We start from the raw sequence: 17,707 nt of genomic DNA on the forward strand, positions 1-17,707 counted from the left end.
TAAATAGTATGGATAAAAAAAGGCATAGAATACAATAAAATAAATTTGTCGCTAGAACACTTCCACATTTGAAGTATAGGCTCAAGTTGTTAAAAATAAATGGGTCAGTTATTCTCAACCTGTCCTATACTCATGTGGAACTTGTTTGTTGACTATTATTCTGGGGAGGTGTTGTTCTCTGTTTTGAGTAATAATATTATCACTTGATCAATCCTGATTCAACATTCCAGACTATAAAATCTGTAATAAAAGGTAAAGATAAAAAAATGTCTGACAGATTTGGGAAAGCATAGAGCGACTTAAATATGTGCTGGATCGGATTGGATCGATATCGGATCGGTATCAGTTATCGGATCGGTTTTGATGATTTTAGATCGGTATCGGATCGGGAGTGGAAAAAGTGGATCGAGGCATTATGTAACATTCCTCTTCTACCCTGGATTTGAACACCTTTTCAGTGCAAGTAATGACATTTTACCATTGTAATAATAATAGCCTGCTTGCTCAGGGGAAACATTTAATTTGTGTCAGATCCTGTGTCTCGGTGAGACATGACCTTTGACATGATCTAAATGGCTCAATAGATGCTCATGATTTATGTAAATCTTTACATATCATTAATTAGTATTATGTCTTGGTGGGACTTGTTTGGGACTCGAAACAAAAGGTAAGGACTTGGTTGGGACTTGAAACAAAATGCTTAGGACTTGATGGGACTCGAAACAAAAGGTAAGGACTTGGTTGGGACTTGAAACAAAATGCTTAGGACTTGGTTGGGACTCGAAACTAAAAGTTCAGGACTTGGACTTGCTTGGGACTTGAATGCCAAAGACTTGAGACTTGACTTGACTTGAGAGCAAAGACTTGAGACTCGACTTGGACTTGCAACATAGGGACTTCCTCCCACCTCTGCCGAAAATATTGAAACTCTGGTCACACTGTTTGCAAATGCTTGGGTGTTTCTCTAACATTCTCTAACTGTTGACGTGTCTCCTTGCTTCTGGCTGGTCACAGGGCTGTTTATTTGCTGACAGGCTGCTGAGGGCATCGGTGTGGCAGTAGAGGTTTTTGTGGCTCCTCTTCACGTGTTGATGGAGGAAGGTGGAGGGAGACAGGAAATGGACTGTGATGGGAAAGTTTTAGGTTATTCTCTGCGGGTTGGGAAATATATCCTTTATATTATCTTCTCTTATCTGTTCCTCTTCTCTGTCTCGGTCTTTGTCCCTCTTAGGGAAATTCCTTAGTACCAATGTCCTCATGGTGATACTACAGTATTTTTGGGATCATGAAAAACCTTCCCATTTTCACCTGACTAAATTTCCATTGTTCGATTTCTTAAAAACGTGTGAACTGAGTGGTGCAATTCAATTATGTTTTGTGACAAATAATGTAGAAAAACATTTGTGCATCTTACAGCACAGCACAGTCTGCATCTTACAGCACAGCACAGTCCTGTGTGTGTGTGTGTGTGTGTGTGTGTGTGTGTGTGTGTGTGTGTGTGTGTGTGTGTGTGTGTGTGTGTGTGTGCGCGCGAGTGCGTGCACATGCGTGTGCGCGCGCGTGTGCTTTATGTTTGCTATACGGCACCTGTGCTCCAGTTTTTCCTGCATCTCTCTCTGGAGTGTGTTCAAAAAAGTATTTCCCAAACAGAATGAGAGAGCCCCCGCCCCCTGAGCTGTCTTATTTCTCCTGTGCATACGTTTACCAGTGATTAATGACTGCTGCGCTCTGCTGACAAACACAACCAACACAGGGACATGACACACAGAGGAAGTCAGAGCAGAGAGCAACCAACTTGGAGCCTGTAGTATTTGAAGAATTCGATTGGGACAAGGAAGGTTGTAGGCTATACAATTCTCATAGAGAGAGAGAGAGAGAGAGAGAGAGAGAGAGAGAGAGAGAGAGAGATTAATTAAAGACAAAAAATAATATAATATACAATCATAAACAAGACGTAATCAGCACTAGTAGCAATGAAATATGTACAGTAAATATGTTTGTGTGTGGTCGGGTTAAGCCAGAAGGCTTTTCCAGGAGGTGCTCTTTTATGGTGGTTTTAAAGAAGTTACACTTTCTGATGTTTGTTGGAAGGGCATTCCACATTTTGGTGGCATTGCAGTAGAACAACTTTGACCCCATGTTTGTGCCAGATCTTGGTTGCGTGAGAGCAGTGGAGCTCCCTCTGGTGCCTGGTGAAAGTGTCTTTCACGTTATTGAAGTAATCTGACAGGTGCATGGGTATCCCCATAGATATAAAAAGCCAAATAACTCATTGGCCGCTGCAATTCATTGGAGCGACCTGTATCACATGGACGCACAGGCAAGGTGGAAGTCAATTAAGCATTAAGTGTGGAAGGCACGCTGCCACTCAAGTGACTAGTCCGCTCTGTAACGCACACGGAAGCTTCTGTGGTTTCCTTGGCTATGTTTTCACTCCTAAAATGTTAATGTAAAACGGTATGTGTATGTAAAAAACTAAAGAGAGATTTCCAACTTTACAAGTAATTAAAATCGCAATTAAAAACAATATAACATGTTTACAATGTATTAGTTTGTGCTTAATCAAACAGTGCTTTACTGGCCTTGTTATGCGAGGTGATGCGGCATATGTGATTATGATATTATTTAAAAAAAAAGGCATAAATGGACTGCACGCCTTTATTTCCAAGTGACAATGACAAGCATACAGGCAGCTTGCCTATTTGTAGTAAGTACTAGCAGGCTATAGGCGTAAGGGGCTTAATCATTCACCATTTAAATAAGTGCTTAGACAGGTTTTGACAGTTTTGACAGTTCAGATAAAAGCGAGATCATTTTCGGGGGTCGGGAGGGACCGCGGCGTGCGTCGCCAATACATACCAGCACACATGCAAGCAAGCCTTCATCCATATGTTTATGATTCGTTCATCAATGATCAAATCACTACATAAACGTTGATTATGACTGCCTTGACGACATGATTGATAGCCTATCTCTCATGCAGGCACTGATACTCACCGCAGGGACTATATCATGCCTTCGCCGGCACTGCGCTACGAATGGGATAAAATTGCACTGCGATTCGAATGGGTAAATTAATATAGGCTGCCAATCGTATTCATTCGATGGAGATGCGGATGTGCGTGGTCATGGAGGAGCGAGCGTGAGAGGACAGACAGGGTAGGCCTACAGTTTATTATTCATGCAGGTAGTTCGTTGTTTATTTATTTAACAGGGTCGTTGTTATTTCTAAAGGTGACAGAGTGGCTTGCAGTTGCGTGTGCGTGCAGCGTGACGTGTGCGTGTGCGGGTGTGTGTGTGTGTGTGTGTGTGTGTGTGTGTGTGTGTGTATGAGAGAGGGGGGTGAGGCGGGCAGAAAGGCACGGTAACCATGGTTTCCAGATCGTATAGCAGTGGTTCAGGTCGCAAAAACGAGGGCGAGGCTTGATTCCATAGGGCGTGCCAGATCGATTTCAGCCGTGACATTTATTAACGTCAGAACGAAATTAAGGAAGGATCAGCTGTTTGCGATCACTTTATAAATGCCGTGGCGACGTGGGTGTACTACGAAACCTGCACTCGAATCTGTGGCAGATGTTACACTTGATTGATAAATGAGGGCCTAGATGTGTATCTGGTAGACTTTCTAGAGAAGTGGTTTTCATGGCCTCGTCTCCTGAATGTAATGAAGCCTTCTGGCATCTGCCAGCGTCTGCTCTGCCAACAGCAGCACAGCATCAGCACGGTCTGCCACTGCCCTCGCCACACCACAACGTGCACACACGGGCATGCACATGCAGCACATGCAGGTGGTCAAACACACTGACTTTCTTAGTACCCTACATATTTATGTGTGTATATGCTATGCGAGTTCACACTGCACCTGTGCATGCAACATGCATACATGCATGTCTTGGATGTCTATGAGCATATGCACATACATGCGGATGTATGTGCATATGCTCATAGACATCCAATGCATTTCAAGCATTTATACATGTTTGTATGCACAGTAGGCTATGTACTGTGCTGTGTGAGACCGTGGATGAGCATGCACGCATGCTTACACGCACGCACGCACACATGCTTGCATGCACACACACATGCTTGCACGCATGCGCACGCGCGCACGCACGCACGCACGCACGCACGCACGCACGCACGCACGCACGCACGCACGCACGCACACACACACGCACACACACACACACACACACACACACACACACAGCCTCACACACACACACACACACACACACACACACACAGTGAAAACAGAGCCTCAGTGCAGTGCGTGTGCCGCACAATTTCCTTTGTATGTATTGTTTGGGGGTTTTGTGTTTGTTTGCCTTTTCTGCTTTATCCATGAACAAAGAGAGGACAGAGCTTAGCCAAGTACGGGCCTCCATCTTGTTTTTTCAACCAGCCCATGAGAAAAACCTCAACTAGTCTAGAGTATTTAACAATGCAATCCAATCCTCGGTCACAGGGAAACCATTTATAAAAGTACAGTGAACTGCAAGGATCATATTTTAAAACGTTTGGAATGTTTTATAAATGGTACAGTAGATTGCACGCAGATCTTATTTTCAGAGCCAAATAATTTCAGGCTGTGAAAATATGGAGTCTTAAGTTTATCCAACACTTGCAGTAGGTTCTGTAAATGTAACATGTTTTGTTAAGAACTGTGTGTAGTCTTGGCAGTGATGGCAGGTGTGCATGCACAAACGCGTGTGCACACACACACACACACACACGCACGCACACACGCACGCACACACCACATAAACTATGCCCTTAACATGGAATGGGTTGTGAGTATCCATGTGGAGTAAGGGGCCCTCATGTACGCATTTCATTTGCTCGTTGTTTTATTCAATAACACATCTTGGCTACTTCCAGAACCTCTTTGTTTGATTTCTTCTCCTGAAGAATTCACTTTGAGTATTTTCCTTCCAAACCCCAGCGAGTACTTTCTTCCAGGACAAGCATACAGACTGTGGAGATGTTTTAAATAGTCTGGCTGAATACACAAGTTGATATTTATTGTTCTTCTCTGCACTTCGGATAAATAAAGCATTTTTCAAGGTTAGGATTATCAGACTTTACACAAACTATAGCATTGGCACATTCCAGCATAACGTAGGGTAATTGTTCTCAGGAGTGGAGTGTTATTACCAGCCGCAACAGTGCTGCTATTGTGAAACAAACTAAATTGTCTCCAGTCTTGCGTTACATTGCACGTAACATACACACCGATTTGGTATTATGGCTGGAGTGTTCCCATTGCAAGATTGAATAACATTCATTCAGAACCTAACTTTCAAAGCCGGCTGTGTCCTGCAGGCCTTAGGGCCGATTCATACTCCTATTTTACCGCTGTTTCGACGCTGTAGTGCCGAAATGATTTCGGCTCGTCAGAAACTTTCAGCAGCACCGAAGAGCCGACTTTAGGACGGTACCCGCCCCCCCGAACCTCAAATGACGTCACATTGTAGGCTCTACAGCACCAAACCGACTTTTATTCGGCTTTAAAATAGGATTATGAATCGGCCCTAATGATTCAAGATTTGTTTATTGAACATGTTCTGCACACGGTTACAATCCGTCTGGTCTGGGTCCCTCAACATGCTACAGTAGGAGCAATCAAAACAAAGTAACAAAGACATAATTAACTCATTGATGGCCAGAGTTAAATCATCGTCGATTCAGAGCGATTTCACTAACCCTTGAGAAATCAAAGAATATATTTCTACACAACGATCCAGCCACTGATCGCTCTGAAAGACGTCATAGCAGTATGTGAGGTCATAGCAGTATGTGAGGTCATAGCAGTATGTGAGGTCATAGCAGTATGTGAGGTCATAGCAGTATGTGAGGTCATAGCAGTATGTGAGGTGGTTGAAGGTGCATGGGTCCTACTCCTGAAATAAACACTCTGGTGGTAGACATACATATACAGACGTGCATACAGAATGATGCACATGTACATTACATTACATCTGTATACTTTACAACATCATTGCTCTGCAAGTCACAAGCCAAGTCTCAAGTCCTAAACGTTTAGTTTCACGTTCAAACCGGGGTGGGTTACCTCTAAGCCTCTAAGGAAATGCTTAGACTCTAAGCATTTCTTGTCATTCATGTCAGTCACAGAGCCCCACAAATCCCACTGGAAACCGAAGGAATAGCCTAAACATTCACAAGAAATAATAATTATACCCTTTACGTGCATTTTTGATCCTGCCAGTTTATCTATAGGACTTTAGATAGATGGACATGCAGAGTAAGTAAGTGCGTGTATGCATGCAGTATACACTATCTGCTGTTGACTGGGGAGATGTGAGAAAAGCTGTGAGGTTTTCCACAGGCTTTTCCTATTAGTGCCTGAGTGTCTCCAGGGATGCTGCAGTTTTGATGGCTTCATTGTCAGGCATTCTAACAACAGTTATTCATGCAGCAGCCGTTGCAATTGGTACGACCAGACCTGTGCCCGTCCGTCCGTCTGTCCGTCCGTCCGTCCGTCCCATTATACATTAATGTTTGACAAAGATCTGCTTCGCTTCTATAAAATAGGGATTCAATAGCAGGATGAGAATGTGAAGGAACATTCATTCTCACACAAGGAAAGAGGTGTGTGTGTGTGTGTGTGTGTGTGTGTGTGTGTGTGTGTGTGTGTGTGTGTGTGTGTGTGTGTGTGTGTGTGTGTGTGTGTGTGTGTGTGTGTGTGTGTGTGTGTGTGTGTGTGTGTGTGTTCATTCCCTACTTTAATTCCCTGTGTTGTGTTGTGTTGGCATGTAATAAATACAGTATGAAATTAATTTCCTTTCCTCTAATGGAATTAGCAGGATCAATGTAATTACATGAATCAAGATCAAGGAAGTGCATGGAGTCTCTTAGAATCTACTGGTATTGAAAGGGAAATTGTCGCCCCATTCATCATTCCTTCGACATTGTCAACGGTAATGTGTCATTGAAGGAACACAATATTATTCCCCCCTCCCCATCAACAATTACATCCATCAGACATGTTTAGCCTTGTTTCAGTTTTATACTTTTCTTTTTTGTTAACATTTCCCATACAAACAGTACAATTTAAACAAAATAAGAATGATAAAGTCATATAGATTGAACAGTGTTCCAGTTTGTTTTTCAAAGTCTAGAGCCCAGATGAATGTGCCTTTGCTTCCCTGTGAGCTCTGCATCTCCTATAGACTCCTGCTACACACCATGGACTAGAGATATGACTTTATTACAATTCCCCCAGTCTCCCACCTATGCCCCTTCACTCACACACACACACACACACACACACACACACACACACACACACACACACACACACACACACACACACACACACACACACACACACACACACACACACACACACACACACACACACACACACACACACACACTTCACAGCATTCTTATGACACTACTCGGCAGGCTCCCCCTGGGTTTGGATCGGCATTAAATTAAACTGTAAATCATCTTACCAAAAGACACAAGAGTTACGTCTGGGTCAAGGGCAGCAGTCCCAGGCTCTTTAATAGGAGATGAGAGGGACTTTATGAGGGAGATAAATAAGAGCTTTACCAACAGCCTTTGGCTGGACCCCTGGAGGGTGGCCCGGGTGACCCTGTGGATCATAAGTATGAAGGAGAAACGAGGATGTCCTCAAACACATTAAAAAATAATGTGCAGTGAAATTTGACGAAAGATATTCGGCAAGGGACTCTGGGAGGTGGGGACCGGTGGTGAGGAGGGAGAATGAGTTGTTTCTTGGTGTTATGAGATGACGTAATTCTAACAGAAGGGAGGGGCGCTTGATAGATGATGTTGGCACTTGGCAGCCAATCATATGGATGGAACGACGGAGATGCAGATGTGCAGGAGGATCAGCACAGGAGGAATCAGACGAAGTCGAAAAGAGAGACAGACAGTCAGGTATAGAGCTTGAAATCCGTGTCTCCTCCATAATGATCTGCCAGTGCAGGCAGGGGCCTAACAAAAGAAAACCAGATTCATCACAAAGAAACAACATTTAGTGGAAATGGGAGGAAAGAGTAATTGCTTGGGAAAAAGTCCTTATAGGCATGAGATAGAATTGAATCGCACCTCCTCTGGATGCCAGGCATCGGATGTAAAATTCCAATCTCACTTAATGTGTTTTTTTCCATTTTGCCGCCTTTGCCTCTTTTCTGTCCTTGAGGTAAAATTGGAGACAAATTGAAATCGAGGCCTGTACCAGAATAATATGATCCGATTTAGTTTGTCATTTACTATGAAAGACCTCCATCTCACCATGGAAGTGTAATGCATACACGCACACACACACACACACACACACACACACACACACACGCATCATCACAGTGCATGTGCATAATGAAATTCCTCGTCGAGCAATGAAAAGCATCTTGAGATGAAACCACCGCGAACAACGAGTTTTAGGACCAGATAAAAAGTTGCAGATATTTTTATACTGCGTATTTTAACTTTGTAGACTCTTTCATTGATGCTCCCCAGCCGTTACTCTGTGATCCTTCTTTACACAACGCTATATTTGCTCCTCATTTTCAGGAGAAAAGAACATTTGGTCCTAACATTCTTGTAAAGCTGCAAATGTCCCACATTGCTCATAAAAGCACAGCTTGTGCTCAGGCCTGGCAGAACGGCACACAGGGGACAGCGGTCAGTCAGTACTCAGTGGTGCATTTGAGGCCATGCAGGAAAGAGCTTCATTATCCCATTTAGACCTCAGTTAAAAACATTCACTTTGAAAAAATATATATTCAAAGATTTGCGCCACATTTTTACGATTTTTCAAAAATAGCAGACCTACAATTTATAACATCATCATACTATAATCATCATCATCATCATACTATAATCATCATCATCATCATCATCATCATCATCATCATCATCATCATACTATAATCATACATATAATTCTGACAATGTCTGTCTATGTGTCACTGTGACTGCCGTAGCTCCTCACTGCCTGCACCAATCACTCCCACTTTTCACACAGGCATTGACCATAATAATATGGAGGTCTTATAACGAAGCCCTTTTTCCAATTTAACAAATTATAAATTAATAATGAATTTATTAGTGAATAAAAAATGCGAAAACGCACCCAGGGCGCATTATCCCCCGTGGTCACAGGGTGCAGTACCCCCCGCGGCCACAAGGCGGCAAGTATTTCACAACAGATAAGGGCTAGTAATGTTTAAAACACCAAAAGGGGTTCCCGCCCAGAATGAGTTATAGAACATTACTCCTTGAGGTCGTTTCAGCCTTCAATGTCACTGGCTGTGCACAGGACTTAGTGTAAAGCCAGTGGGGATGTTGGTGCATGTCCAGGTTGTCAATAACCTTTCTCCCCATGACCTCCCCCCAGACTTCTGAAAGGTTAGTGGACACCGGCCCCGTGGAGCTGGCTCTGATCCAGGTTCTGCTGTGTTCTCAACCATATCGGTCAAAAAAAGACAGGTTTGATGCCTGGGGGTCTGCAAAGCAAAGCTGAACAGCTGTCATCTGCACTGTATGTTGCTCTTCAAAAATATTAACATGTTCATCAACTAGAAACATGCAACATACTGTATAATCATGCACACATACACAAAAGTACAGATGCACATGCGCACACGCACGCACGCACGCACGCACGCACGCACGCACGCACGCACGCACACACACACACACACACACACACACACACACACACACACACACACACACACACACTCTTCCTAGGTTCATTTTTCAAGATGACAGCTGGACACAGACTAGGGTGGACCTTGCCAAACCTAATCCCTCGCTCGTTTAGCAGCAGCCAGAACATCCTCAGAAACATTCAGTCGTGCAGTGTGCGTGCGTGCGTGCGTCCGTCCGTGTGTGTGTGCGTGTGCGCGTGTGCGTGCGTGGGCCTTTCCTAACACACAGCAGCAGCATGGCACACCCTCCAGCTTGCCAGTCTTTGGCATGGGCACACTTGGCGGAAAGAGGAACCATTTTGCCGGGCTTCCACCCACTCAGCATCAAACATTCACACACTGATGCTGGAGGAAACGATGCAAGGCACCAACCAGGTGCTGAAAGGGGTGCTGCAGCCTACGCATACGGTACACGATTATGCTCTCAGAACCGCCCCTCCAGCTCTGGTGGGAAGTAGAGATGTCCCGATACTGTATCGGTATCGGGAAAAGTATCGGATCGGCCCTTATTTGTCATATGGGGGTCATATCGGTATCGGTGAATATGCCAGTCTAACCACAGATCCGACACAGGGGTAAGGGGTTGACACTAAAATGTTGGGACATGTGGAGTTTGCTTTGGAGTTGCCCAAACTGCAAGTGCAAATTTGAGTGAGGAGTCTGCCTTAAAGATGGAGTGCCACAATTTTTGTATTTTTCCAGTTTTTCATGTGTCTATGAGGTGACAATACTTCATTAGACACCCTGGAGTTGTTTTTATGTGCAATGGTGTATTAACTTTGTATTTAGGGTTTCTTCTTGGAGGCTGAACCCTTGACAGTCAAACGGGCCAATGAAGTAAACAGTAATATAGTATTAGTGACACCACACTATCAGCCCCTCCCCTAACCCCTCCCCCTTTATCATACAACTACAGCTGTGGGTGCGGCTTCAGTTCAGGTGGATCACCACCCATCACCACCCACCAGACAAACCAGGCATACTTAATGAACTGGTGGGCGTGTCCACATAAAAGCATGATTTTAACAAATACTGTACACTTTTTGGAAAAAGTTCTTCCCCCTTATATTGTAATAATACCTGATGATCATGTTTTAGGGTGGAAAAAAATGGTGGCACTCCATCTTTAAACACAACACGAGATATATAGCTAGACAGCTATAAACACAACATGAGATCACGACACTAGTATCGGTATCGGCTAACACAGAAATGTAGGTATCGGGATCGGATCGGAAGCGAAAAAAGTGTATTGGGACATCCCTAGTGGGTAGGTTCAACCACAGGATGATGCAACAGGATGTTGGTAAGACTAGACCGATGGAGGCAACGTGATACAGATTGAGGCGGGCAGCGTTCGATCAAGCCGAGGCCACAATGTGCGGTCTGGATAGATGATTCCGTCAACCTCTGCTCACACCACTTTGCAACAAAGATTTCTCTTGCCATGCTATAGTGTCCAATCAGAGTCCTCAACAACCCTGGACGCTGTCCCATACTCCCATTGGTCGCCTGACTTCCTGTTTCTAGACAGCAGGGCTCACATCCCATTACAGAGTTCTGCTGAGGCAGTCAATTTAAAGCCACTTTGCTTCTCCCCCTCCTCTCTTTCTCCTCTCACTCTTCCCCCCTGTTTTACTCCCTCCAGTCTGCATTTCTCCCCCTGGCTGCAGAGTGCTCATGGATCTTGAATTTGAGCACGAGAACGGAGGGAACCCAGGAAGCCAGAGAGGGAGGGTGTGATAGAGGGTATGATAGATGGACATCATGTAAATGCACATAGGCTACAGTAGGAGGCGGTACATGACTGACAAAAGTGCAGTAGTAGAATATTTCCCTCACTATGCCCCCCCCCCCCCCCCCCCCCCCCCCCGGTCTCTCTCTCTCTCTCTCTCTCTCTCTCTCTCTCTCTCTCTCTCTCTCTCTCTCTCTCTCTCAATCTTTAGTCTAATTATCCAGATTGTGTCTCACAGGGGATGGGGTCCTTTATATTGTCCTTGTCAAAGCCTGTGGGAGTGGCTAAAGAAGTCATGCATGCAACAATCACAGTCCTCATATTTCATGACTCAATCAATCCCCTAATGAGAGAGAGAGAGAGAGAGAGAGAGAGAGAGAGAGAGAGAGAGAGAGAGAGAGAGATGGATCGATGAAATGGTAGCGTTCACACGCGAAGTGAAAGTGAAGGGGTGTCACCTCTTTTTGTCTGCCACAACAATGTCTGCCTCCTCCCTATTGGTCCTGCCTTGACAGAGGAGATTGAGCAGGGGGAATTGTTCCATTGTTACTTCCAGGCAGAAACGCATCTCTAATTTGCAATAAGCCTGCGCTATCAAAGACCAGGGCCTTTCTTCCCCACACAGGCAATAATTGGAAAAGTCATTCACTGCTTAACTTCCATTAGCCCTGGTTCATTGCAGCAATGTGAATAGACTATTTTAACAGCCTCACCATTCCATTAAAAATACAGCCACCAAAAACGCATACAGGGCAGATATTTGACCAGATAGTGTCGGCCACATACTCTAATAGTAGTGTCCATGGTGTGATTCTCTGCCCTAAATAAGACCAAAAGACACAACATCATACCAGTCATCCATTTTGAGAGGACACAACGTTCAGCATCAAAGCAGAACAAAGATCCGTCTTAACATTGACGGCCAGTAAAATTACATAATTTAGTTAGAGTGTTTTAGTGATTACACTAGAGGGCGCTCTTCATCAAACCTATGAATGATGCTATGACGTGAACTCACGTGATCCAAACAAACTCCAGCCCGTCCGATCCAAAACACTAAAGGATTTTTAAAAATCTCAGATTTATTTTCTCCCATATTGCGTTCTTGGCCATATTGAACTGCCGATGTGTTCTCATCCTCTCTACAGTGGTGTGTAGAAGTCTGTTCTCAACCTCTCTACAGTGGTGTGTAGAAGTGTGTTCTCAACCTCTCTACAGTGGTGTGTAGAAGTGTGTTCTCAACCTCTCTACAGTGGTGTGTAGAAGTGTGTTCTCAACCTCTCTACAGTGGTGTGTAGAAGTCTGTTCTCATCCTCTCTACAGTGGTGTGTAGAAGTGTGTTCTCAACCTCTCTACAGTGGTGTGTAGAAGTGTGTTCTCATCCTCTCTACAGTGGTGTGTAGACGTGTGTTCTCATCCTCTCTACAGTGGTGTGTAGAAGTGTATTCTCATCCTCTCTACAGTGGTGTGTAGAAGTGTGTTCTCATCTTCTCTACAGTGGTGTGTAGAAGTGTGTTCTCAACCTCTCTACAGTGGTGTGTAGAAGTGTGTTCTCATCCTCTCTACAGTGGTGTGTAGAAGTGTGTTCTCATCCTCTCTACAGTGGTGTGTAGAAGTGTGTTCTCATCCTCTCTACAGTGGTGTGTAGAAGTGTATTCTCATCCTCTCTACAGTGGTGTGTAGAAGTGTGTTCTCATCTTCTCTACAGTGGTGTGTAGAAGTGTGTTCTCAACCTCTCTACAGTGGTGTGTAGAAGTCTGTTCTCATCCTCTCTACAGTGGTGTGTAGACGTGTGTTCTCATCCTCTCTACAGTGGTGTGTAGAAGTGTGTTCTCATCCTCTCTACAGTGGTGTGTAGAAGTGTGTTCTCAACCTCTCTACAGTGGTGTGTAGAAGTGTGTTCTCATCCTCTCTACAGTGGTGTGTAGAAGTGTGTTCTCATCCTCTCTACAGTGGTGTGTAGAAGTGTGTTCTCATCCTCTCTACAGTGGTGTGTAGAAGTGTGTTCTCATCCTCTCTACAGTGGTGTGTAGAAGTGTGTTCTCAACCTCTCTACAGTGGTGTGTAGAAGTGTGTTCTCATCCTCTCTACAGTGGGGTGTAGAAGTGTGTTCTCATCCTCTCTACAGTGGTGTGTAGAAGTGTGTTCTCAACCTCTCTACAGTGGTGTGTAGAAGTGTGTTCTCATCCTCTCTACAGTGGTGTGTAGAAGTGTGTTCTCATCCTCTCTACAGTGGTGTGTAGAAGTGTGTTCTCATCCTCTCTACAGTGGTGTGTAGAAGTGTGTTCTCAACCTCTCTACAGTGGTGTGTAGAAGTGTGTTCTCAACCTCTCTACAGTGGTGTGTAGAAGTGTGTTCTCATCCTCTCTACAGTGGTGTGTAGAAGTGTGTTCTCATCCTCTCTACAGTGGTGTGTAGAAGTGTGTTCTCATCCGTTCTCTTCATCTCCTCGGCCCTGTTTCCCCTGGAGAACCAGTATCATGATCATTTTACATTTGAACCAGTTTTGCCAGGCAGAGTGGAGCTAAGCTCACTGATAAGATCTCCTTAAGACCTAGACAAGCTGTCAGTAATGAAGAGAATTGCTTTGATCCGTCGACAAATAGGTTTCTGCTGCTTGGTGATACAGTCACTCTCACTCTCTCTGCCCCCCCTTCTCTGTCTCTGCTCCACGTTCTCTCTCTCTCTCTCTCTCTCTCTCTCTCTCTCTCTCTCTCTCTCTCTCCACATATCAAGACAATGGAAAGTGTAACAGATCAAGAGAGGGAGAAGTGGAAGATAAAAAGTGCTTTGATTATCATGGCTCTTGAAAGTGAATTCCTTTATCATTTTTTACCAAATGAAGTGCAGTTGATGATTAAGTGTGTGTGTGTGTGTGTGTGTGTGTGTGTGTGTGTGTGTGTGTGTGTGTGTGTGTGTGTGTGTGTGTGTGTGTGAAACCTAAAGTGCTGTGCAGTTATGAGAGTCTTCCCATGCTTTATTGTTTATTTTTAAGTCTGTCATCAATCTGCGCCTCCACTGACGTTAGTGGAATGGTAGAAATGCCAGTATTTAAATGACATCCTGAATATCTGCCACAATATTTGTGTGTGTGTGTGTGTGTGTGTGTGTGTGTGTGTGTGTGTGTGTGTGTGTGTGTGTGTGTGTGTGTGTGTGTGTGTGTGTGTGTGTGTGTGTGTGTGTGTGTGTGTGTGTGTGTGCGTGTTCATGTGCGTGTGTATGTGCGTGTGTATGTGCGTGTGTTCTCGCACATGCATCTCATTACATACATTATTAATGATCAGGACGTGGCATGGCATCACATGAATGCTGAGCTGTGTGAACGAGGCAGAGTGTGTTCAGCACCAGGGGGTCTAAATCATTGCTTGGCATCGACAAAAATCTCAGAGCGTGGAAAAGTGTCGTCGTTATACCTGCCAGCGTGGCCACCTGCGTTTGGCGTGGCCGTCAGTGTTTCACTGTGACTACATGGACATTGTGGGAGGGAGAGGTAATTAGTTGGGACGACTGTGAAAACCCACAGCTCAGTCTCTCCCCCTCCAGCAGGAAGTCTTGGAAGCAGGTATAGGAAACCAAAACAGGGGGGCGGGGAAATGCCCAAAAGGAATTATGGAGATCCATCTCTTACTAACTGGTGAAGATTTATACAACACTGCCAGGGCAAAGTGATTTAAGTTCTCATGCATGGCTTCAGTCCACACAGAACAACCTGAAATGATGGAGAGGAAAGGAGTCGAAGGAGAGGAGGACACTGTTAGTCAGTGTACTGTGCAAGTGTAATGACTCCTCCTTGCATATCCCAGTTAAGGATATCCCAGTTACTAAGTTTAAGTACTAAGTAAAACATGTGAGTACTTTTACCACCACTGCTAGAGGAGGGTCATAGTGGTAGTTGGAGTCAGTGTTGCCCCCTAGAGGAGGGTCATAGTGGTGCAGTGATAATTCGTGTTTCGGTTTAATGAGGTAAGTGTTCTTTGAAGTAATAACCATCGACGCCTGGAGCTCGTTAATTACCATAGCTGTCAGTTGTAATTCACAGAGATATGAGCACAGTTCTCTGAAGAATACCCCCCCCCCCCCGTTCCCCGAGGACAACACACACACACACACACACACACACAACACACACACACACACACACACACACACACACACACACACACACACACACACATAGGCCTACAGATATGCTTGAGTAGCATGCACCATGGGCACGGTGTGATGGCAGTGCATTGCATGGCATCTGATTACGTATGTTTTTACACTCCCCTCCACCCCTCTGGTGGTGTTTCTTAAACTGTGCATGTACAATACTGTGCTGGGGAAGTCTCCTCTCTCAAGCTTGAGGAGTGGGATATAACATGGCGTCACTTCTCCATTGAAACTTCAATGGACGTTCCTGCATTCATATAGTACTGGATATTAACCCATTTTGACCTGGGAACGATTCTACAAATATCTTCTAAATCCTGACAGTTTTCTGAAAATCCCTATGTTTCTATGTCAGTGGTTCTCAAACATTTTCATGTCAAGGACCTCCTCCCCCACCTGAAAATATGTTGTTCCAAGGACCCCCCAGAAGCAAAGACTTTAGTTAAAAACATTCGCTCTGAAAGAATATATATTCAAAGATTTGCGCCACATTTTCACGATTATTCAAAAATAGCAGACCGACAAGTTCATACAAGTTCAACAGCTATTGAGTATAACATAATGCTTAAAACACCAAAAGGGGTTCCCGCCCCAAAATGGGTTAACACAGATCAGGATGGAGGACAGTGATGAGGATGGAGAAGTGATGACGATGATGGCGATGATGAGGAAGGTGATGATGGCGGTGTTGGTGATGATGACAGCTTGTTATTCCACTGCTTGGAGCAGCCAAGATGACGCCTGTCTAATATCGTATATCCCTCCCATGTCCGTGTTAGTTGCTCAAGCTATTTTCTTGGCAGGGCAGATTTTCCTGGTGTGTCAAAAGTGTGGCTAAATTGGTTCCATGAGAGGAAGATGGAGACAGCTTTGGACAGTGTCAGAGTGTTTAGGTGCACTCATGGCTCTGCCCTGAAATAGTCCCTGATTAGAAGAGAGAAGCTGGCTGCTACCATGTCTATCTACGTGCACACTCACTCACAGCCGAAGCATTTCTGTGTGTGTGCAGGCAAATGGGAGTAATTTTGAAAGAGTGGTTTCATTGGCTGTCATATTGATAATGGAAGGAGATGGAGGGTGGTTAGATACATTTTGGACATAAAAATTAGGCATCGCCTCAGTGTAAGTCACAGGCCTGGCACTGAGCTGTGCGTGCGTGCATGCGTGCAAGTGCACACACACACACACACACAGTGAATAATATCCAGTGAATGAGATGAGGAACTAGATGGGACGGTTCAAATGACGTACCGTAGTTGTAGGCAATCACTGATTGGTTAAATGACACACGCGGAAGGGGTTGTGTTGAGGCAGAAATTATGGAAGTTCGTTAGTTAGTTTCATTTAATGTCCACGTGTGGAAATTCGTCTTCGGTCTCAACAGTAAAAAACAGTTACAACAACAGCAACAACACTTAACACAATTATTTTCTCATGGCAAAAAAGTGCAGGACAACAGTGGCAAATACATTGAAAAAACAAACAAATCTAGCGAGACAGAAAGCAGTCTTTCCATGGGATCACAGTAGCTACACAATACTTTTCGTCTTCGCAGCTTCTCATTTCTATTTTCAAGTAATGGCAGAAATAATCCAGTGGACAGTGGAGGACACGCTGATGTTAATCACCATTTGGTCCAAACTGATGTGCAAACGGCACTCAGTGGCATAAAAAAGATGTATTCTTTGAGACACACATACGGGTATTTGGGGGTGTTGAATCCCCATTCCTTTATGTTTATGGGTGAAAACAAAACAGCTTACCATTGGAATTGCATTAGGGAACCCATATGTTGTTAAATTTTATGGGTTTATTCTGTCATAGCGCAACACATGGTGAAGTATTGTAGTGCAGGTAATTGCAACAACCACCAATGCTGTGAAAAATGAAAATGGGGCCTGCACCAAATATTCAAAACATTTCCGCGATTCTGCCAATAATCATTCTTTGAGACACACAACCAAGTTTCTGCGGGGTCAATCAAAGAATCATGTGCTGTTGATCCCTTCCCCATATTCGCTCATACTAGGACATGACGTATGTGTAGTCAGAAAAATATGGAAAATAACATTGAAGCCACTTAGCTTTGATGAACACAAATTGACTAGGG

General features: G+C 44.3%; 1 protein-coding gene across 1 annotated transcript in view; it reads left to right on the forward strand.

The window, feature by feature from the left end:
• Positions 1-17,707, forward strand: part of LOC310862370 (cadherin-4-like) — a 238,493-nt gene that overhangs the window by 176,423 nt on the left and 44,363 nt on the right. The gene's annotated exons all lie outside the window — the stretch shown is intronic.

Source organism: Protomyctophum parallelum, assembly GCF_964188405.1.
Source record: "Protomyctophum parallelum genome assembly, chromosome: 7".
NCBI lineage: Eukaryota > Metazoa > Chordata > Actinopteri > Myctophiformes > Myctophidae > Protomyctophum > Protomyctophum parallelum.